At 35.6% G+C, this 24,230-nt stretch overlaps 1 long non-coding RNA gene across 1 annotated transcript in view; it reads left to right on the plus strand.

Moving 5' to 3' along the window:
• Positions 1-2,908: 2,908 nt before the first annotated feature.
• LOC141564809 (uncharacterized) overlaps positions 2,909-24,230 on the plus strand; it is a 38,968-nt gene continuing 17,646 nt past the window's right edge. The window contains exon 1 of the long non-coding RNA XR_012488734.1: positions 2,909-3,274. This is a non-coding gene — a long non-coding RNA (uncharacterized LOC141564809). The remainder of the gene's footprint in view (positions 3,275-24,230) is intronic.

A 24,230-nucleotide genomic window follows, 5' to 3' on the forward strand; every position in this document is an offset into this window, starting at 1 on the left:
AATTCCTCTAGATTCTTTTTAAATGAGATTTAATAATTTCATTCACAAAAAGGGAAAAAACATCATGCGGCACATGACCTCAAAGCCAAGAAAACCTGAATTCAAGTCCCACCATTTATATTTACTGTTACCCTAGATAAATCATTTAATTCCTCGCTGCTCTTGGCAACTCTCTAAGACTATACATTGCAAAAGTGCTAGACTGTATTGATAAAGGGCATTTCCTCATCTGGGAGTTTCTTTACTGGTGAAATTCCAGCTTCAGTACTATTTACTAATTGATGTCCTGATGTCTTGATTAGTCCTTCTGGCAATTTCTTGACTAATCTATTCACAACTTGCAGGATTCTATCCACATAAATGCATTTAAGTTTATTTTTTATGGTTCTCCTCCTATACTCTTCTCCCTGAAATAGCTTTCTTTCAGTGCCACTGAAAGGATCCATCAAAGCTGGAAAATTGGTTTAGGTCACAAGAAAGAGTGAAAATTGTCCTCCCATTCCCACTCAAAGTTCAGAATAAGTATCAAACTGAAAAGGAGGCATGAGACTTCAAATGGACTTATGCAGAAGAGTCATGGTAAAATGCTATGAAAATAACAGGTACAGTTGAGTTCTGGGCTCAATCTGATGAAATCATACTGAAGAGTATTTTTCCAGTGGTGTGGGAAAATGGATATTTAGTAAGGTCTTCAGAGTGTTTTATACCCATAGTTTAAAGAACTTTAGGAATTATTAGACAGTAGTTTACTGGGTGATAGGGGAACCCAGAGATTTAGATGGAATATAAGATTAATACTAAGGTGATGTTGTGGCCACAAAAAAATTAAAATGACCTTGGACTGTGTGAAAAGCAGTGTATTAAAGAGGAAAGAGCACCAACTTCAGAATCAGATATCTTGGATTCAAATCCCATCTCTGACTCTTGCTCCCTGTGAGATCTTGAACAAGACACTTATTGTCCTTGGCTTACAATTGTCTAGTCTGAAAAAGGAGATTAGACAAGATGATTTCAGAGTTTCTTTCCAACTAGTTATGAAGCTAAAATGACAGCTTGTTGGAGTAAGGTATTCATCAATGTTCACCTTCAATTAGGAATATATTGAGAATCTAGAGAGGGTTCAGGGTAAGGCAACCAAAATTATAAAAGGTTTTGAGTTCATGTCTCATGAGGATCAGTTGAAAACACCAGAAATAATCAACCTAGGAAAGAGAAAACTCCATGGTAGCTATGTTGAAATATTTGAAAGGCTGTCAATGAAATGAATATTATTATGTTATTATATATTATTAATATATATAACCATCTCTTTATATCATAATACAATTCATTATACATTGCATTATTATATAATTATAATTATTAAAATATACTTTTATATCAAGCCATTCTCCAATTGATAAATGGTCAAAGGATATGAACAGACAATTTTCAGTTGAAATTGAAACTATTTCTAGCCATATGAAAAGGTGCTCCAGGTCATTATTAATCAGAGAAATGCAAATTAAGACAACTCTGAGATATCACTACACACCTCTCAGATTGGCTAGAATGACAGGGAAAGATAATGCTTAATGTTGGAGGGGATGTGGGAAAACTGGGACACTGATACATTGTTGGTGGAATTGTGAATACATCCAGCCATTCTGGAGAGCGATTTGGAACTATGCTCAAAAAGTTATCAAACTGTGCATAATTTTGATCCAGCAGTGTTTCTACTGGAGTTATATCCCAAAGAGATCTTAAAGAAGGGAAAAGGACCTTTATGTGCAAAAATGTTTGTGGCAGCTCTCTTTGTAGTGGCAAGAAACTGGAAACTGAGTGGATGCCCATCAATTGGAGAATGGCTGAATAAATTGTGGTATATGAATGTTATGGAATATTATTGTTCTATAAGAAATGACCAGCAGGATGACTTCAGAAAGGCTTGGAGAGACTTACATGAACTGATGCTGAGTGAAATGAGCAGGACCAAGAGATCATTATGTACTTCAACAACAATGCTATATGATGATCAATTCTGATGGACGTGGCCATCTTCAACAATCAGATGAACCAAGTCAGTTCCATTTGTTCAATAATGAAGAAAACCAGCTATATCCAGCGAAAGAACTCTGGGAAATGACTATGAACCACTACATAGCATTTCCATCCCTCTGTTTTTGTCTGCCTGCATTTTTTTTACTTCCTTCACAGGTTAATGGTACACTATTTCAAAGTCCGATTCTTCTTGTACAGCAAAATAACTGTATGGACTTGTATACATATATTGTATTTAACTTATACTTTCACATATTTAACATGTATTGGTCTATCTGCCATCTAGAGGAAGAGGTGTGGGGAAGGAGGGGAAAAGTTGAAACAAAAGGTTTCGCAGTTGTCAATGTTGAAAAATTACCCATGCATATTTCTTGTAAATAAAAAGCTATAATAATAATATATATGTATATACTTTTATATTGCTATATTTTATTCTGTTTGATAAAATAAAGTAAAACAAAAAAACATATATGGAGTTTGCAAAGAGGCCTACTTAGGCTTGATGTCAGGGAATAAAGTCCTGAATAATTTAAACTTTCTAAAAGTAAAGGCAGTTGTTTCTAATAATGCTCTATGGAATTCCTGATCTACAGATTGCTGCTCTATGGAAGTCTTCAGAATACCAGACGGCCACTCAATGGATATGTTACAAGGTTTATTTTCAGGTACAGTTTGTGGTAGCTATAGCAGATGTCTGCTAAGATCCCTCCTAGCTCCAACTTCTGTGCTTTTGTGATAAAGGTCAGTGGTTAGTCAGTTGCTTGCTGTTCTTTGTTCTCGAAGAGGACCAAAATGATGTCACTGTTAGAGAGGAGTTCCAAAACGTCCAACTGTGGCTGATCAGATCACTAAGAGCACTGAATGCCCTGCCACCAATTGGACTTAGATAGTCCCTATAAACATTTAGGGTGGCTTCTTTAACTTGGTGCATCTCACATTTCCTCTGAGTTAATTCAATTCTGCTTTGTTCATAGAGAGTAGTGATAGTAGCACTAGAGCTAATTTCAGACTTATAGAAGACCAAGATCACTTCTGGATCCCAGCTCAAACTGCGAGATAACTGCATTTACTGCCCCACAGTGTGCAAAGTGGAACTTGGGACATCCATTAGACCAAGAAAGGAATCACACATAGAAGCAGTGAGATTTGACAGCAAAGGAAAAATGATTGGAGAGTCGGTGAAAGATGGGATGTTTACATGCTGTCAGAAAAAAAAAAATCTGGAGGTCTCTAGGTGAGTGATAGAACATCAGCATGGTAGTAACAGGTTTCTACTTCTCAAAAACCTTTCTTTTAGTCTACAAGCTACTGCACAAGTGATGAGTTAGCTACAACAAGGTCTTGAAGGTCCCTAGCAGCAAAGAATACCAAATAGGAAAATACAACAGCCTTAGAAAATTCTATCTTCTCCTAAGTCTACTAAATCCCAGGTCTATGACCCAGATCCGGAGTTCCCGAGTCATTATCTAAAAATTGGTCCTTCTGAAAGTGTAAGTAAATCACCGGTGGTGGACTATGTTTTGTTTCCTAAACTCTTTTGCCAACTCACAGGAAGATTAGCCAGGGGATGAAATAGACTGAGAATTCGAGGTTTGGAGTAGCTATCATTCTATTAGGAAACTGCTGAGGTCTAGAAAAATTGCAAGCTTAGATCAACAGAGTATTTGTTTTCTCTTTTTCCATTCTTACTGTTTCAATTTTCCCTTTACTCAATAAAGAAATAGATGTGGATACATACACAGATGTGAGTATATATGTCTATTTAAGTGTTTTCTGAACGGTCCTTTATTGATGTGATTCCACATGATTCGCTAGTTCCATGAGATGTAGCAAGTTTTAAAAAAGAGGTTTTATAGAATAATGGGGAACTCCAAATTTATTCTGTTGGGTAAATTCATATCATGTCATAGTCATCCATAGAGAGAGGCATAGATGGGTACAAGAATCCTTCAGAACCGCAGATAGCTTGGCACTTGAACATTCAGCAAAGCAGAATGCAAAAACCACAGAATGATGGGGAGATTCACCCACAGTCTGATCCTCCATTTTGACTAAAAGCAGGCTGGTGCCCAGCTGTGCTGCCTTCTGGTGAAGTTCAGGTCTTAGAGCATTGTCTGTGAAGTTAAGTGACTGGCCCAGGACCACACAGCTAACATCAGAGACACCATATGAAGGGAAGGGAATATGAGCACCGATTCTGTGTCTGATACTGGGCTATGCACTTTATAAATATCTCATTTGATTCTCACAACATCCCTATTAGACAAATGCTATTGCACTCTTTTTTTTTTTTTTTTTTAACATTGATAGAACTGAGGTAGGCAGAAGTTTAGTGACTTGCAGAAGATACTCCAGTTAGGAAGTAGCTGATGTCAGATTTTAATTCAGGTCCTCTTGGACCTGATAGATTGCTAGCCAAAAGGTTTATTTCTTCCCCTCCCCCTTCTCCTTATCTGTATTTCTCAGTCTCTCAGTCTCTCTCTCTCTCTCTCTCTCTCTCTCTCTCTCTCTCTCTCTCTCTCTCACACACACACACACACACACACACACACACACACACACACACACACACACACACTACACATACCTTATGAAACAATTCCCATTCTTCTTTTGGCAAATCATTTAAACTCTGTGGCTCTGAAACAAACTTCCTCATCCCAGATACCATCTGTACCCCACAGGCCTCCCCACTTTCCAGCTTTCCTTTTTTGCATCATCTTCCCCACACTGGGTCATAATCTGCTTGAGGGAAGGATTGGTGAACTGTCTTTCTTTTCATTGCTTATATTCCAAGTCCCTGGCACATAGTAAGTGCTTAATAAATAGTTCTTGAATTGAATTGAATATGGACATTCATTCATTTTTGCTCCATTCTCAAATTTTCTAGGCCAATTTGATCCATCCATCTATTACTGGTGTAGAGTATCTTTTTTTTCTTCATTTTTTTAAAATTTCTTTCCCGTGGCCCTAGAGCATATGAGCACAATTTTCAGCCATGTGTTTTATTGTATAAAATAACGGAGAGGTGAAGTCAAAACTATTTTGAAGAGACAATTTCCATGTGACTGCCACTGGAAAATAACCCTTTTGATTAGGTTTATCCATCCATGTGGATACATTTTATAAAGTAAAAAGATCTTTATTTGGTTATTTTAGAGATTATTTTTAACCAGCCAAGTAGATTCTAAGTTCTATCCTGAATGGTATTATATACTCTGAGGATTCTTGCTTGGAACCCTGAAATTAGTCCCCAAATGCTTCAAGAAACTGACTTCCTTATATTTATTTAAACTTGAAATGCGTTTCTGTGGATAACCCTCAAAACAAGATTGAGTGGACAAGTGGCTTTATTTTAGAAATGCTGAGACTGAACCCAATTTCATGTTCTACACCCAGTGGACCCTCCATGGATGCTATGAACTGAGACAGCCTAAAATGAGATACTGAAAGACATGTCCATCTTTCTAAGCTCTGGCTTCTCCCTAAAGATGAAGCTCAGTACAGACATCCAGGCTTATATAAACCACAAAATCTTGCTCTTATTCTAAGGTTAACTCTGGTAATTATTGTGCTTGTCACTGATATTTGTGCACTGGTTTCCCACACACACTGCTTGATTAGAAATTCTTTAAGGAAATACTCTTTAAAAGATTTACTCATCTTTTCGTTCCTCCCCAGAATCTAGATACAGTTTCCTACCAAGCTGACCTCTTAATTATTTTTGGGGGCAGTGACCTTTCAGAATCTGACATTCCTCAGACATCTCTTTAATTTCCTTAAAATGTCTATTTCAATCTAGACTATACTCCATTGTTTTCTAACATAAAAATATTATATATGTTGATTTTACAAGATCTACATTTTTTAAAGAATTTACATAGACCTGAAAAGTACCATTACATTATATCCTAAATTTAGTCTAAAACTAAAGTAATAAATATATATAACATTAAGCCATAATAAATATTAATGAAATGTTTAATAAATAATTTTGCTCATCATTTTGGAATTGTAGAGAATTCATTGAGAGCATTTGTATGGCACAGATATTTAAAAAGCATATTTAATAAAGTTTTAACTTCTTTTTTGTTTTTTAACTTCTTTTTAATACAATGCTCCTCCCTCCCATAGTGAGGAGAGATGTTCAAAAATCACAGAATCTGCATTAAAGCCTGGCTAGGAATAACAACTACTCAATAGGTATTTATTGCTTCTGATAGAGGCAGCTCTTTTGTTACTGAAAAGCATTTATTTTATTTTATTTTTTTATTAATTTTATAATTATAATTTTTTGACAGTACATATGCATGAGTAATTTTTTACAACATTATCCCTTGTATTTATTTTTCCAAATTTTCCCCTCCCTTCCTCTACTCCCTCCCCTAGATGACAGGCAATCCCATACATTTTACATGTGTTACAGTATAGCCTAGATACAATATATGTGTGTAAATACAATTTTCTTGTTGCACGGTAAGAATTGGATTCCTAAGGTATAAGTAACCTGGGTAGAAAGACAATAGTGCAAACAGTTTACATTCAATTCCCAGTGTTCCTTCTCTGGGTGTAGTTGTTTCTGTCCATCATTGATCAACTGGAAGTGAATTAGATCTTCTTTATGTTAAAGATATCTACTTCAATCAGAATATATCTTCATATAGTATCATTGTTGAAGTGCATAGTGATCTCCTGGTTCTGCTCATTTCACTCAGCATCAGTTTATGTAAGTCTCTCCAAGCCTCTCTGTATTCATCCTGTTGGTCATTTCTTACAGAGCAATAATATTCCATAACATTCGTATACTATAATTTACTCAACCATTCTCCAATTGATGAACATCCATTCATTTTCCAGTTTTCAGCCACTACAAAAAGAGCTGCCACAAACATTTTGGCACATGCAGGTCCCTTTCCCTTCTTTAGTATTTCTTTGGGATATAAGCCCAGTAGTAGCACGGCTGGATCAAAGGGTATGCACAGTTTGATAACTTTTGGGGCATAGTTCCAAATTTCTCTCCAGAATGGCTGAATACTTTCACATCTCCACCAACAATGTATCAGTGTCCCAGTTTCCCCACATCCCCTCCAACATTCATCATTATTTTTTCCTGTCATCTTAGCCAATCTGATAGGAGTATAGTGGTATCTCAGAGTTGTCTTAATTTGCATGAAAAGCATTTTTAAAGTACAAATTGCCCCTGAAGCATTGGATTGGAAACCATGGGACCTGGTTTCAAAACTTGATTTGGCCATTAACTGCATTTACTTGATATTACTTGATGTATCACATTGGACAAATCTCTGCATCTCATATTCTTCATCTGTAAAATTAAGTAGTGGGAATAGAAAGTACCCAAAGACTCTTCTAGCTATAATTTTAAAAAAGAGAAAGAACTCAGAGATGCTCCTCAACATTTTATTCTACCCAAAGAATTAATAAATTCAAGTCTTTCCAGAGCCTGATGGCCACTGCTCTTATTTAAGACTCAAGTGGGTTCAAAGCCCATCTCCAACAAATCACTAGATGAACGATTCTGGGAGAGATAGTCAACCTTTCTGGGTTTCAATTTCCTCAATCTTAAATTATTGAGATGATTAGGCTCAATGACCTTTAAGGTCCCTTTGAACTCTAGCACTATGCTGCTATGTCCTTCTGCCTTGGTGGGTGGAATCATTGCCATATGATTTGTTTCATGGTTTTTCTTGGGTTTTGTTCTCTCTTGGTAGAGTAGAAATTGGAGCAGAGAACAGGCAGTTGGGAAAGATCCCAGAAATCTTCAGGCTAATGTGACAATGGAAAAATATACTTGGCAGTCACCTCCTTTGGTATTTGGAATGTTCCCATTCAAGATTATTCATTGTGAATAATAAACTGTCTCATTTTCTTTCTTTTTTTCTCCAAAAGAAATACTAGTATCTCCATGAGGTGAGGTCCTACTAGTACTCATAGACCAATACAACAGGTTGCCTTTCTGTGGGATTAGCACTAGCTAAATTACCTGGGCAGAGAACTGATTACTTTTGCTTTACTAATCACCTTTTCATCCTATGATATAGGGTCCATCCTCCTGCCTTACCCAATCCAAAGAACAAAAATAAAAATGATGAGATATTTCATTTCTTCATAATCTCAATCTTATAGTGTCTCCAAATACTCTGTAGAAATGAGAATCCCCTCCCCTTTCTCCAAAATCACTACATCTTTTTTAACATTATATAATCCCCAGAAATGACATGGCAATAGATAGCATCAGAAGTTCATACAATCAAAACTAAAATCCATTAGATAATTCAACTGAACTTAAATTAATTCCACAACATTTGCTAAATATCTACTATATCCCAGGCACTGTGATAGTTGCTAGAGGGGAGTGCAATTAATCACTTAACAAGAATGTATAAAGCATGTACCAAATACAATGCCACATTCTGGGAATAAAAAGACAAAAATGAAATGGCACTTGCCCTCGAGGTGTTTTGGGGAACACAATATATAGATAGATAGATAGATAGATAGATAGATAGATAGATAGATAGATATGTATATATATATATATGTATATATACATATACATGTATGTATATATATACATATAAATTCATGCAAAACATACATAAGTATGGGGTAATCTCAGGGAGAAAGTCTTAATAGTTGGCCAAATCAGGTAAGGACCAATGTAGGAGGTGGCATCTGAGGCAGCCTTTGAAGGTGGCTTTTGTCTGAGAGGCAAAAGTGAGGGGATTGTGTATTCCAGGCATGACGAATGCCTTTTACATGGAGATAGAAAATGGCTGTGTGTGAGGGGCAGCAAGGAGACCATTGTGGCTGGACAAGTAAGCAAGAATAGTTTTCCTAAGCTGGACTTTATAATGATTCAAACATTAGTGGTCCTCATATTCTAAGAAATAAAAGAAGTGGCCTGGAATCTGTAGCATGGATGAATAATAGCTGCCTTGAAGGAGGGAACATCCATAGTGATGGAATAAATATCCATTGAAATATGGAAGTATACATTTCTCTTAATAGCATATATACATATACACATATACATGGCTGCATGTTTATGAAATACCCATATATATGCCCATGTATGTGTATATTGCATGCATACACATATTATAACACATAAACTTGGCTGTATGTGAAATGCACATATATGTGTATCTATGCAGATATACATGCTTACATATATATGTGTACATGCACATAGACACACACTATCTCTCATGAAAGATGAAAGTTCTTAAAGTTATCCTAGCCTAATCTCAGTCTTCTACATTAGAGTCTAGGCCATAGATTATGGAAAGAAAAAAGTACCAAAAGTCAGAGATCCCCAGTGGCTTTTGGTAGACCTTAGCCATTTACTCTCCTTGCCCCATCAGGAAAGTCATCTAATTGCCCCAAGACTTTTTTTCCTATAATTTTAATATGTTTTTCTATCATTTATTGATCCTCATAACAACCTGTTTAGGCAGCTAGAGACAAGATTATTCCCATTTTACACAGGAGGAAAGCAAGATGCAGAAAAGTAATGGCATCTCTAAGGTGAGAGAGGTACTAGCTGGAAGAGCTTAACCTTGAATCCAGTTCTCCTTATCCCAAGTATGGGTATGATGGTTAAACTTTAGAGCTGGTGCCCACTAGGGAGGAATTGTTTGAATTCATCTCTTCCTATCACACATTGGATTTCTCTGAATGCCTTTTTTGAACAAGCCCTGCATTATTGGTAATAAATCCTACTTGGTCGTGGTATATTATGCTGGGGACAATTTGTTGTAATCTCTTTACTAATATTTTATTTAAGATTTTTGGTATTAATGTTCATTAGGAAAATTGTTTCCGTAATTGCCTTTCTCTGTTTTGACCTTACCTGGTTTAGGTATCAGCACCATATCTGTGTTATCAAAAAAAAAAAAAAAAATTGGTAGGACTCCTTCTTTCCCTATTTTCCCAAATCGTTTGCATAGTATTGGAATTCATTGTTCCTTAAATGTTTGGTAGAATCCACATGTAACCCCATCTGGTCCTGGAGATTTAATAGGTTGTTCAATTTCTTTTTCTAAAATGGGACTATTAAATAATTGATTTCCTCTTTTGTTAATCTGGACAATCTATATTTTTGTATGTATTCATCTGTTTCACTTAGATTTTCTGATTTATTGATATACACTTAGGCTCTAATTATTGCTCTAATTTCCTCTTTGATGGAAAGTTCTTCCTTTTCATTTTTGATACTAACAATTTAATTTTCTTCTTTTCTTTTTCTAATCAAATTAACTAAAGGTTTATCTATTTTGTTGGGGTTTTTTCATAAATCTAACTCAGTTTGTTTACTAATTCAATAGTTTTTTTTACTTTTAATTTTATCAAATCTCCCCTTTCATTTTCAGAATTTCAAATCTGGTATTTAATTGGGAGTTTTAAATTTGTTCTTTTTTGAGTTTTTTCAGTTGCATTTCTAATTCATTGATCTTCTCTTTATCTATTTTATGCAAAGAAGCATTTAGAGATATAAAACTTCCCCTAAAAACTGCTTTGACTGCATCCCATAAATTTTGGTATGTTGTCTCATTATTGCCATTCTCTTGGATGAAATTATTTTTATGATTTGTTGCTTCATCCACTTATTCTTTAGGATTAGATTATTTAGTTTCCGATTAATTTTTAGTCTATTTTTCCCTGGCCTTTTATTACATATAATTTTTATTGCATCATAATCTGAAAAAATGCACTTACTATTTCTGCCTTTTTACATTTGATTTTGAGGTTTTTATGCCCTGAAATATGGTCAATTTTTGTGTAGGGTATATGTACCACTAAGAAAATGGTATATTCCTTTCTGTCTCCATTCAGTTTTCTCCAAAAGTCTAGCATACTTAATTTTCCTAAAATTCAATTTAACTCTTTGATTTCTTTCTTATTTATTGTGTGGTTCAATGTATCTATTTCAATGCATCTTGAGAGAACAAGGTTGAGATCCCCTACTAGTATAATTTTGCTGTCAAATTCTTCTTGCAACTCTCTTAATTTCTCTAGGAATTTGAATCCTATTCCACTTGGCACATATATGTTTAGTATTGATATTATTTCATTATCTTTGGTAACTTTAGGTAGGATGCAGTTTCCTTCCTTATTTCTTTTAATTAGATCTATTTTTGCTTTTATTTGATCTGAGATTAGGATTGCTACTCTTGCTCCTTTTTTTTTTTTAATTCAGCTGAAGCATAATAGATTTTTTTTCTCCAGCCTTTTACCTTTACTCTGTACATATCACTCTGCTTTAAATGTGTTTCTTTTAAACAACATACTGTAGGATTCTGGCTTTTAATGCAGTCTGCTATCCACTTTGTTTTATGGGAGAGTTCATCCCACTCACATTCACAATTGCAATTACTATTTCCTGCCATCTTATTTTTCCCATTATATTTTTCTCTTTCATTTCTCCCTTTTCCACCTCCCCAGTATTTTACTTCTGAACACCACTTCCCTCAAAAAACCCTTCTGCCTTTCTTATACCTTTCTCCTTCTGCTTCTGTTCTTCCTTCTATTAGCCTCCTCCTCCTGTCCTTTTGTTTCCCCTCCTCCTTCCCTTGTCTTTTTTGCCTCTTCATGAGATGTAATTTATCCCATTTTGCCTCCATTTTCCTCTTCTTTCAGTACATATGCCCTTTCCACCTCTAGGTTTTTTTTTTATATATCATCACAATAAAATCAAATTGTACCTGCATTCTCTAAATATAGACAAAACCAAGATACAGTTCTCCAGAGTTAAACATCATTTTCCCATATAAGGATGTAAACTTAAAAAAAAAAATTTTAAATAAACAGCTATAGTTTTCTTTCCTTTTTATCTTTTTATGATTCTCTCAAGTTATCTATTTGAATATCAAATTATCTGTTTAGCTTTGGTCTTTTCATCAAAAATAAATGAAATTCACCTGTTTCAATGAATATCCATATCTTTCCCTAAAAGATAATGCTTAAGTTTGCTGGATAGTTGATTCCTGGCTGCAATCCAAGTTACTTTGCCTTTCAGAATATAATACTCCAGATCCTTTGATCCTTCAAAGTAGAAGCTTCTAGGGGCTGGGTAATCCTGATTATGTTCCTCAATATTTAAATTGATTCTTTCTGGCTTCTTGCAATATTTTCTCCTTGATCTGATAATTCTTAAATTTATTATATTTCTTGGAGTTTTCATTTGGGGATCTCTTTGAAGAGATGATTGGTGAATTCTTTCAATGGCTATTTTATCCTCTGGTTCTTGGATATCAGGACAGTTTTCCTTGATGATTTCCTGAAAGATGATATCTAGGTTCTTTTTTTCAATCATGGTTTTCAGATAGTCCACGAATTCTTAGATTGTCTCTCCTAGATCTATATTTCCAGGTCAGTTATTTTTCCAATGAGGTATTTTACATTTTCTCTTATTTTTTTTATTTTTTGTTTTTTTTTAATAAATTCTTGATGTCTCATTGAGTCATTCACTTCAACTTGTTTAATTCTAATTTTTAGTGAATTATTTTCTTCAATTAGATTTTTTAAATCTCTTTTTACATTTGGACAATTGAACTTTTAAACGAGTTGTTTGTTCATTGGATTTTTTTTCATTTCACAAATTCTGTTTTTCAACAACTTGGTTTCTTTTTCAAATCTATTTTGTAAGGAGTTATATGATTTTTCCACTTCACTACATCTATTTTTAAGGAGTTTTCTTCAAGTAATTTCTGTGTTTCCTTTTCCAAACATTCCTGCAAAATTTTTATTTCCTTTTCCCATTTTTCTTCTAATTCTCTTTTAAGAACCTTTTTTAATTCTTCCTACTAGAGAGATAGGGACCAACTCATATCATCCTTTAGGGCTTCATCTGGAGATGATTTGCCTTTAATGTCTTCAGTGTTTGAGATCTGTTGTTCTCTGTCTCCATAAAAGCTATCTATGATCAGAATTCTTTTTTTGTTTTTTTGGTCATTGTTTTAAAGGTTGAAGTCTATTCTAAGGGTTAAGGGGAGATTGTCCCCAGCTTCATCTACAGGTGACAGTGGCTTCACACTGCATAGGCTGGTGCTGCTGACTTCCTTTTGGTGTTAGGTGGATATGGCTATCCCATGTTATTCTCAGATTCACAGGCTCACTATTTGCCTTTTATATTTACATTGGATGTCTCACAACTAATCTGCTGATCCACTGGCTTCCGAACCATAACAGAGTAGCCAACACTCCTGTATTTTGACTAAGAGCCTCCTGGTAGATTCCCCAGCATGGAGACTCCACACCATCCTGACTCCCTGTGCGAGGCCTGCATTCAACTGTCTCCCCTGTGCCTGATTGAAACAGACTTTTTCTGAACTTCTTCTAAAACATCTTCTGCTAGAAATTTGTTACACTCCAAATATTTGTGGGTTCAGTAGCTCCAAAACCAGTTCAGAGGATTGATCTGATGTTGGTCTGAGGGAAGCCAGGAAGATCTCAAATAAAGACCTGTCTACTCTCTGCCATCCTGGCTCTGCCAAAATTATGATCATACAGGGGGGCGGAGCCAAGATGGCGGAGAAGAAACACACGACTCAGTGAACGTCCTCACTCCCTCACAACCAATTAGATAAATTAAGTCTCAAAATTAGCTCAGGACTGATAGATACCACAAGGACTGGAAGCACGACTTACCAGCTGAAGATAATCTGGAGTTTCAACAGGAAAGGTCAGTTCTCAGGGGAGGAATAAGAGAGACCAGCACAGACGGTGGGGTAGGGGCACACTGCGCCCATTGCGCTGGGAAGGGCTCTGGGATCAGAGAAGCCACTGAGGTAAAGGAATCTGGCACAGGCTGTTAGCTCTTCTCTGCTAATTATTTAGCAGTTCAGAAGAGAAAGCCAAAATATTTTAAAACTCAGATTAGATTTTCCCCAATCCTGGGGGTGACTCAGCAGAGAATCGGCACCAGGGGGTGCGGCCTCAGCTACCACCTGAGAATAGTTAAGAGATTGACAAGTGGGTGGATACGGCCCAAGGCAACACACTCTGCCTAGTTTAGCTGGAGGGAGTGGAACTCAGCTCCAGGAAGTCCCAGAGAAGCGGAACCTTTGAACTAGGGACCGCGGTTTCTGGCAGACACTTCCAGTTTGAGCGCAGGGGCTTTTCACGTCACCTGCTGCAGACATCCACTCCCCACCCGGACACATAAGCTGGGCTTCCTGCTGTCTTTACTATTCTATGCCCTCGAAGCACAGTAGTGCTAATCACCTCTGAGGCACTTCCAGGGAGGGGGTGGGGAACTCTCTCCCAGAGCTCTATCTTAGCTCAGGCGCAGGAGCCGCTGCATCCATCCAGTCTGGGAGGAAGCTGGTAAAGAAGTAAATAATTTCCTACCCCAGGGACAGACCCCAAAACATTTTTTTAAATATGAGCAAAAAAGCTAGAAAAACCATAGATTCCTTCTACACAGAGAAAGAGCGGGTATCCAACCCCGAGGAAGTTGACAGCAGAGAGTCAGCAGACAACAACCTAAAGGGGAACGATTCCTGCCCCCCATCACATAACTCTCTCCTAGAAGAAGCTCTTAAAAAATTGAGGGAGATAGAAGAAAAATGGGGAAAGGAAAGGGAAGCTATGATAGAAAATAACAACGTCCTGAAATTGGAGTTGGAAAAAATAAAGAATTCACAGGAGATGCAGGGAAACAAAATTTATGAATTAGAAAAGGTTAAAAAAACACAGGAAAGTAGGATTTCTGAATTGGAAAAGATAAAAAAGTCTCAAGAAAATAGAATTTCTGAATTGGAAAAAGAAAATAATTCTCAAAAAAAAAATTAGGGAAATGGAAAAAAATTCAATAGAGCAAAATAATTCATTTAAAAATGAAATTGGGCATTTACAAAAAGAACTAAAAACTGTGAAAGAAGAAAATAACTCCTTAAAAGTCAGGATGGAACAAATAGAAATGAATGATTCACAGAGAACCCAAGAATCAGTCAAACAAAACAAAAAAAATGAGAAGCTGGAGAACAACGTCAAATACTTACTGGGAAAATCTATAGACCTGGAAAATAGATCTAGGAGAGATAATCTGCGGATCATTGGACTTCCAGAAAACTATGACCAAAAAAAGAGCCTAGATTCTATTTTACAGGAAATTATCAAAGAGAACTGTCCAGAGATAATAGAAACAGAAGGGAAAGTAGATGTGGAAAGAATTCATCGAACTCCTTCTGAAATAGACCCTAAAAAAAGAACACCACGGAATATAGTGGCTAAGCTGCAGAATTACCACACAAAGGAGAAAATCCTGCAAGCAGCTAGAAAAAAACAATTTAAATACCAAGGTGCCACAATAAGGGTCACCCAAGATCTGGCTGCCTCCACATTAAAAGATAGAGGGCCTGGAACCTGATATTCCGTAAGGCAAAAGATCAAGGACTGCAACCAAGAATGAACTACCCAGCTAAGTTTAGCATCTTTTTCCATGGAAGAAGATGGTCATTCAATGAAACAGAGGAATTCTATATGTTTCTAAGAAAAAAAACAGACTTAAACAAAAAATTTGATCTACATCCACAAGACTGAAGAGAAACAGAAAAAGGTACACAGAACCCTTGAGAACTGTAACTCTGTTGTGGGTATATAAAAAAATACTCAAGGATAATTTGATTTTACTGATATAAAAGAAAAAAAGGGGGGTGTAGTAAAGGGAAGGAGGTCGGTTCAGAAAAAGGGGAAGGAGTGATAAAAAGAGGGAAACTACATCCCAGGAAGAGGCATAGAAAATACACCATATCTGAGGGAACTTAGTGAGGGGGAGAATCATTGTGTGAATCTTACTCTCATCAGGAGAGGCTCAAAGAGTAAATAATTAACATATTTGTTTTTCAGAGAATTTTCTCTCACCTCATTAAAAGGGGGGGAGAGGAAAAGGGAAAAGGAAAAGGAGAATAAGTGAAGGGACTTGGAGGGAGGGGGGAGGGATCCTAAAAAAAAAAAAAAGAGGGAGGGTTGCGCGTCACAAGGGGGGTCTGTAAATTAAATATCGGGGAGGGGGATCAGGGGGGTCAAGGGAAAAAAGCATAATCTGGGGATAATACGATGGCAGGAAATACAGAATTAGTAATTTTAACTGTAAATGTAAATGGGATGAACGATCCCATCAAACGGAGACGGATAGCAGATTGGATCAAAAAGCAGAACCCTACGATATGTTGCCTACAGGAAACACACTTAAAGCAGGGAGATACATACAGAATAAAGGTAAAAGGTTGGAACAGAGCCTATTATGCTTCAGGTAAAGCCAAAAAAGCAGGGGTAGCTATCCTTATCTCAGATCAAGCAAAAGCAGAAGTAGATCTCGTTAAAAAAGATAAGGAAGGAAACTATATCCTGCTGAAAGGTAGCATAAATAATGAAGCCATATCAATACTAAACATATATGCACCAAGTGGTATAGCATCTAACTTTCTAAAGGAAAAGTTAAGAGAACTGCAAGAAGAAATAGACAGTAAAATTATAATAGTGGGAGATCTCAACCTTGCACTCTCAGATTTAGACAAATCAAACCACAAAACAAACAAGAAAGAAATTAAAAAAGTAAATAGAATATTAGAAAAACTAGGTATGATAGACCTTTGGAGAAAACTGAATGGCAATAGAAAGGAATATACTTTCTTCTCAGCAGTTCATGGATCCTATACAAAAATTGACCATATATTAGGACATAAAGATCTCAAAATTAAATGTAGGAAGGCAGAAATAATAAATGCCTTCTTCTCAGATCACAACGCAATAAAAGCTACATTCAGTAAAAAGTTAGGGGTAAATAGACCAAAAAGTAATTGGAAACTGAATAATCTCATCTTAAAGAATGACTGGGTGAAAGAGCAAATTATAGAAACAATTAACCAATTTCACCCAAGATAATGACAATGATGAGACATCATATCAAAATCTTTGGGATGCAGCTAAAGCAGTAATAAGGGGAAATTTTATATCTTTAGAGGCTTATTTGAAGAAAATTGAGAAAGAGAAGATTAACGAATTGGGCTTACAACTTAAAAGGCTAGAAAAAGACCAAATTATAAACCCCCAACCAAAAATTAAACTTGAAATACAAAAATTAAAAGGAGAAATCAATAAAATTGAAAGTAAAAAAACTATTGAATTAATAAATAAAACCAAGAGTTGGTTTTATGAAAAAGCCAATAAAATAGATAAACCTTTGGTAAATTTGATCAAAAAAAAGAAAGAGGAAAATCAAATTGATAGTCTTACAAATGAAAAGGGGGATCTTTCCACCAATGAAGAGGAAATTAGAGAAATAATAAGGAGTTACTTTGCCCAACTTTATGCCAATAAATTTGATAACTTAAGTGAAATGGATGACTTCCTCCAAAAATATAGGCTCCCTAGATTAACAGAGGAGGAGATAAATTGCTTAAATAGTCCCATTTCAGAAAAAGAAATAGAACAAGCTATTAATCAACTCCCCAGGAAAAAATCCCCAGGGCCAGATGGATTCACATGTGAATTCTACCAAACATTTAAAGAACAATGAGCCCCAATGTTATATAAATTATTTGAAAAAATAGGGGATGAAGGAGTCCTACCAAACTCCTTTTATGACACAGACATGGTACTGATACCTAAACCTGGTAGATCGAAAACTGAGAAAGAAAATTATAGACCAATCTCCTTAATGAATATTGATGCTAAAATCTTAAATAAGATATTAGCAAAAAGACTTCAGAAAATCATCTCCAAGATAATACACTATGATCAAGTAGGATTTATTCCAGGAATGCAGGGCTGGTTTAATATTAGGAAAACTATTAATATAATTGACCATATTAATAATCAAATTAATAAGAACCATATGATCATCTCAATAGATGCAGAAAAAGCATTTGACAAAATCCAACATCCATTCCTACTAAAAACTCTTGAGAGTATAGGAATAAATGGACTATTCCTTAGAATAATCAGGAGCATATATTTAAGACCTTCAGTAAGCATAATATGCAATAGAAATAAACTGCAACCTTTCCCAGTAAGATCAGGAGTGAAACAAGGTTGCCCACTATCACCATTACTATTCAATATAGTACTAGAAACGCTAGCCTCGGCAATAAGAGCCGAGAAAGAGATTCAAGGAATTAGAGTAGGAAATGAGGAAATTAAACTATCACTTTTTGCAGATGACATGATGGTATACTTAGAGAACCCCAAAGACTCTGCTAAAAAGCTACTAGAAATAATTCAAAATTTCAGCAAAGTGGCAGGATACAAAATAAATCCACATAAATCCTCGGCATTTGTATATATCACTAACAAAATGCAACAGCAAGAGATACAAAGAGAAATTCCATTCCAAACAAATGTTGAGAGTATAAAATATTTGGGAATCCATCTACTAAAGAAAAGTCAGGAATTATATGAGAAAAATTACAAAACACTTGCCACAAAAATAAAATCAGATTTAAATAATTGGAAAGACATTCAGTGCTCTTGGATAGGCCGAGCGAATATAATAAAGATGACAATACTCCCCAAACTAATCTATTTATTTAGTGCTATACCAATCAGACTCCCAAGAAACTATTTCAATGACCTAGAAAAAATAACAACAAAATTCATATGGAAGAATAAAAGGTCGAGAATTGCAAGGGAACTAATGAAAAAAAACTCAGAGGAAGGTGGTCTAAGTGTCCCTGATCTAAAGCTATATTATATAGCAGCAGTCACCAAAACCATTTGGTATTGGCTAAGAAATAGACCGGTAGATCAGTGGAACAGATTAGATACAGAGGACAAAAAAGGGTACATCTATAGCAATCTAATCTTTGACAAACCCAAAGATTCCAACATTAGGGATAAAAATTCATTATTCGGAAAAAACTGTTGGGAAAACTGGAAATTAGTATGGCAGAAATTAGATATGGATCCACACTTAACACCATATACCAAGATAAGATCAAAATGGATCCATGATTTAGGCATAAAGAGGGAGATAATAAATAGATTAGAGGAACAGAGGATAATCTACCTCTCAGACTTGTGGAGGAGGAAGGAATTTATGACCAGAGGAGAACTAGAGATCATTATTGATCACAAAATAGAAGATTTTGATTACATCAAACTAAAAAGTTTCTGTACAAATAATACTAATGCAAACAAGATTAGAAGGGAAGTAACAAATTGGGAAAATATTTTTAAAAACAAAGGTTCTGACAAAGGTCTCATATCCAAAATATATAGAGAACTGACCATAATTTATAAGAAACCGAACCATTCTCCAATTGATAAATGGTCAAGGGATATGAACAGACAATTCTCAGAGGAAGAAATTGAAACTATATCCACTCACATGAAAGAGTGTTCCAAATCACTACTGATCAGAGAAATGCAAATTAAGACCACTCTGAGATACCACTACACACCTGTCAGATTGGCTAAGATGACAGGAACAAATAATGACAAATGTTGGAGGGGATGTGGGGAAATTGGGACACTAATACATTGCTGGTGGAGTTGTGAAAGAATCCAGCCATTCTGGAGAGCAATCTGGAACTATGCCCAAAAAGTTATCAAACTGTGCATACCCTTTGACCCAGCAGCGCTACTACTGGGATTATATCCCAAAGAAATACTAAAGAGCAGAAAGAGTCATATATGTGCCAAAATGTTTGTGGCAGCTCTTTTTGTTGTAGCTAGAAACTGGAAGATGAATGGATGTCCATCAGTTGGAGAATGGTTGGGTAAATTGTGGTATATGAAGGTTATGGAATATTATTGTTCTGTAAGAAATGACCAGCAGGAGGAATACAGAGAGGCCTGGAGAGACTTAAATCAACTGATGCTGAGTGAAATGAGCAGAACCAGAAGATCACTGTACACTTCAACAACAATACTGTATGAGGATGTACTCTGATGGAAGTGGAAATCTTCAACATAAAGAAGATCCAACTCACTTCCAGTTGATCAATGATGGACAGAGGTAGCTACACCCAGAGAAGAAACACTGGGAAGTGAATGTAAATTGTTAGCACTAATATCTGTCTGCCCAGGTTGCATGTACCTTCGGATTCTAATGTTTATTGTGCAACAAGAAAATGATATTCACACACATGTATTGTACCTAGACTATATTGTAACACATGTAAAATGTATGGGATTGCCTGTCATCGGGGGGAGGGAATAGAGGAAGGGGGGGTAATTTGGAAAAATGAATACAAAAATAAAAAAAAATAAAAATAAAAAAAAATAAAAAAAATTATGATCATACAGAATAAATTATACATCTAGAGGCAAGGGGATTTGAGAGGTCATCCAGTCAAGGATTTCTGATCTTTTTTGTGTCATGGATCTCTGATAATCTGATAAAGCCTATAAACTCTTTCTCATAATAGTTTTTTATCATAGAAGAAATGTTTAACTTCACTTTGAACATAGAGATCTATTTTTCCTATCTAAGTTTATGTCCCCATTGAAATCTAACCATGGGCCATGGATCCCAATTTAAGGACTTCTTGATCTGATCCAATTCTTATTTCAGGGGAAAGGAAATTTATTCTCAGAGGGTTTAAGTGAATTTTCCAAGATCCCATAGCTTGTATATGTCAGAAATGAGATTTGAACCCAGATATTTTGCTATAAAATATAATGCTCTTTCTATCACATGGTATCTAGGGCAGGAATGTCCTGGAGCCTGCTCAAATGAGTACTATAGAACTTAGTTATAAAATTTTTTAGTGTCAGCAATTAAACCTTGGAAATTGGCAAATACTACAAATCAGAATTTGATTTATTATTGTATTAATTTCTAGACTTTAAAAAGTGATGGGGAAAATGTTAAAATATAGGTTAAACTTATACTTTAATTTAAGTGTGCTATTAAACCTAATGTGTTAGTTTTTCAGTTAATCTTCAGGTTGTTAAATATTTCCCATCCAAGATGGAAAAAAAGAGACTAAGGTTTCAAAGTGCTTGAGACTTATGTCCTATCCAGGAACACATAATGGGCAATCAGAAAAGAGAAACTTTTTTTTCAAAAATGAGAAACTCATATTCACCTCTTTTCTATAAAGAATTTCTTTACCTTCCAACTCAGCTTATAATACCTTTCCCATCACCCTTGTCTTAAGGTAAGCTATTTAAAGAAAATGTACTACATCAGCCCCAAACAAACTAGAAACTAGACAATGAAATAAATAAACTTTCTCCAAGGTCTCATTCATCTGTATCAGAAGTAAATCAAAATGTCATTTTATTACTCCAAAGTAATGGGTGGCATCTAGGATCCTCTATAGCCTAACTCTTAACCACCCTTCCAGTTTTATTTCTTTTTATGCCTCCTTTTATAATTTGCATTCTAGCCAAACTGGTTTGCTACCTACTTTTTAAGCATACCTGACTCTCTTCTGTCTCCCCACATGCCTAGAATGTCCTACCTCCAGGCAGAATGTCTTCCCTCTTGATTTCCAGCTGATGGAATCCTTCACTCAGGTACCACCTCTTACATAAAGCATCCTTTGATTTCCTGAACTGAAAGTGTTTCCGCCCTCCTCAAAAGTAGAAAATTATCTCTGCTTATCCTTTGTACTCGCCCCCCACCTCTGAGCAGTATATATTAGATCCCTTACCATCTCAATAAAAATAAGCTCCTTGAGCATAGGGAATGGGTGATTTTTTTTACAGTGGTATCATCAGGACTTAATCAGATTTAAATAATTGGAAAGACATTCAGTGTTCTTGGATAGGCCGAGCGAATATAATAAAGATGACAATACTCCCCAAACTAATCTATTTATTTAGTGCTATACCAATCAGACTCCCAAGAAACTATTTTAATGACCTAGAAAAAATAACAACAAAATTCATATGGAAGAATAAAAGGTCGAGAATTGCAAGGGAACTAATGAAAAAAAAGTCAGAGGAAGGTGGTCTAAGTGTACCTGATCTAAAGCTATATTATAAAGCAACAGTCACCAAAACCATTTGGTATTGGCTAAGAAATAGACTAGTTGATCAGTGGCATAGATTAGGTTCACAGGGCAAGATAGTGAATAAAAATAGCAATCTAATCTTTGACAAACCCAAAGATCCCAAATTTTGGGATAAGAATTCATTATTTGACAAAAACTGCTGGGAAAACTGGAAATTAGTATGGCAGAAACTAGGCATGGACCCACATTTAACACCACATACTAAGATTAGATCAAAATGGGTCCAAGATTTAGGCATAAAGAACGAAATCATAAATAAATTGGAGGAACATGGGATGGTTTACCTCTCAGACTTGTAGAGGAGGAAGGAGTTTGTGTCCAAGGGAGAACTAGAGACCATTATTGATCACAAAATAGAACATTTTGATTACACCAAATTAAAAAGTTTCTGCACAAACAAAACTAATGCAAACAAGATTAGAAGGGAAGTAACAAATTGGGAAAAAATTTTTACAGTTAAAGGTTCTGATAAAGGCCTCATCTCCAAAATATACAGAGAATTGACTTTAATTTATAAGAAATCAAGCCATTCTCCAATTGATAAATGGTCAAAGGATATGAACAGACAATTTTCAGATGATGAAATTAAAACTATTTCCATTCATATGAAAGAGTGTTCCAAATCACTATTGATCAGAGAAATGCAAATTAAGACAACTCTGAGGTATCATTACACACCAGTCAGATTGGCTAAGATGACAGGAACAAATAACGATGAATGTTGGAGGGGCTGTGGGATAACTGGGACACTGATGCATTGTTGGTGGAGTTGTGAAAAAATCCAACCATTCTAGAGAGCAATCTGGAATTATGCCCAAAAAGTTATCAAAATGTGCATACCCTTTGACCCAGCCATACTACTACTGGGCTTATACCCCAAGGAACTACTAGAGAAGGGAAAGGGTCCTGTATGTGCCAAAATGTTTGTGGCAGCCCTTTTCATAGTGGCTAGAAGCTGGAAGATGAATGGATGTCCATCAATTGGAGAATGGTTGGGTAAACTATGGTATATGAATGTTATGGAATATTATTGTTCTATAAGAAATGACCAACAGGAGAAATACAGAGAGGCTTGGAGAGACTTACATCAACTGATGCTGAGTGAAACGAGCAGAACCAGAAGATCATTATACACTTCAACAATGATACTGTACGAGGATGTATGCTGATGGAAGTGGATATCTTCAACATAGAGAAGAGCTAATCCAATTCCAATTGATTAATGATGGACAGAACCAGCTACATCCAGAAAAGGAATACTGGGAAATGAATGTAAACTGTTATTTTTACCTTCTGAATCCAATTCTTCCTGTGCAACAAGAAATTCGGTTCTACACACATATATTGTATCTAAATTATACTGTAATATATTTAACATATATAAGACTGCTTGCCATCTGGGGGAGGGGGTTGGGGGAGGAAGGGAAAAAATCTGAATAGAAATAAGTGCAAGGGATAATGTTGTAAAAAATTACCCATGCATATGTACTGTCAAAAAATGTTATAATTATAAAATAAAATAAAAAATTAAAAAAAAAAGACTTAAACACAGCATGTTTTATGCAAAATTGATGTCTAATAGATGTTTGTTGAATTTAATTGAGCTAGAGAATTTACCACACAATTTAGATTTTTTAAAAGCATGCAGGGAAGATAGAAGCAAGGGTTATATAAATTCAGAAAATATGATATTTTTTTAAATAGTGTGAAGAAAGTTAAATCTCAACATCATTGAGTAAGCATTTATTAAGTGCTTGGGTGGGCAACTAGGAGGTACAATGAATAAATTACTAGAGTTGGAACCAGAAAGACTCATCTTCATGAGTTTAAATCTGGCTCAGATAGTTCTATAAACATGGAAAAGTCATCTAACCTGGTTTACCTCAGTTTCTCATTTGTGAAATAAGCTAAAGAAGGAAATGGCTACCCACTCCAGTATCTTTGCCAAGAAAACCCCAAATGGAATAGATATTAAAATCTGTCATATCACAAATACACTTGAACATTGAATTGCTGAGTATTTGCTCTATGTATTTTCTATAAGGGCAATTAGGTGGTACAATGGATAGAGTGCTGGGCCTGGAGTCAGAAAGGGCTTGGAGTTCAAATCTGATCTCAGACACTTACTGGATGTATGGCCTCTATTTGCCTCAGTTTCCTCATCTATAAAATGTGCTGGAAAATGAAATGGCAAACAAT

Source organism: Sminthopsis crassicaudata, chromosome 3 (genome assembly GCF_048593235.1).
Source record: "Sminthopsis crassicaudata isolate SCR6 chromosome 3, ASM4859323v1, whole genome shotgun sequence".
NCBI lineage: Eukaryota > Metazoa > Chordata > Mammalia > Dasyuromorphia > Dasyuridae > Sminthopsis > Sminthopsis crassicaudata.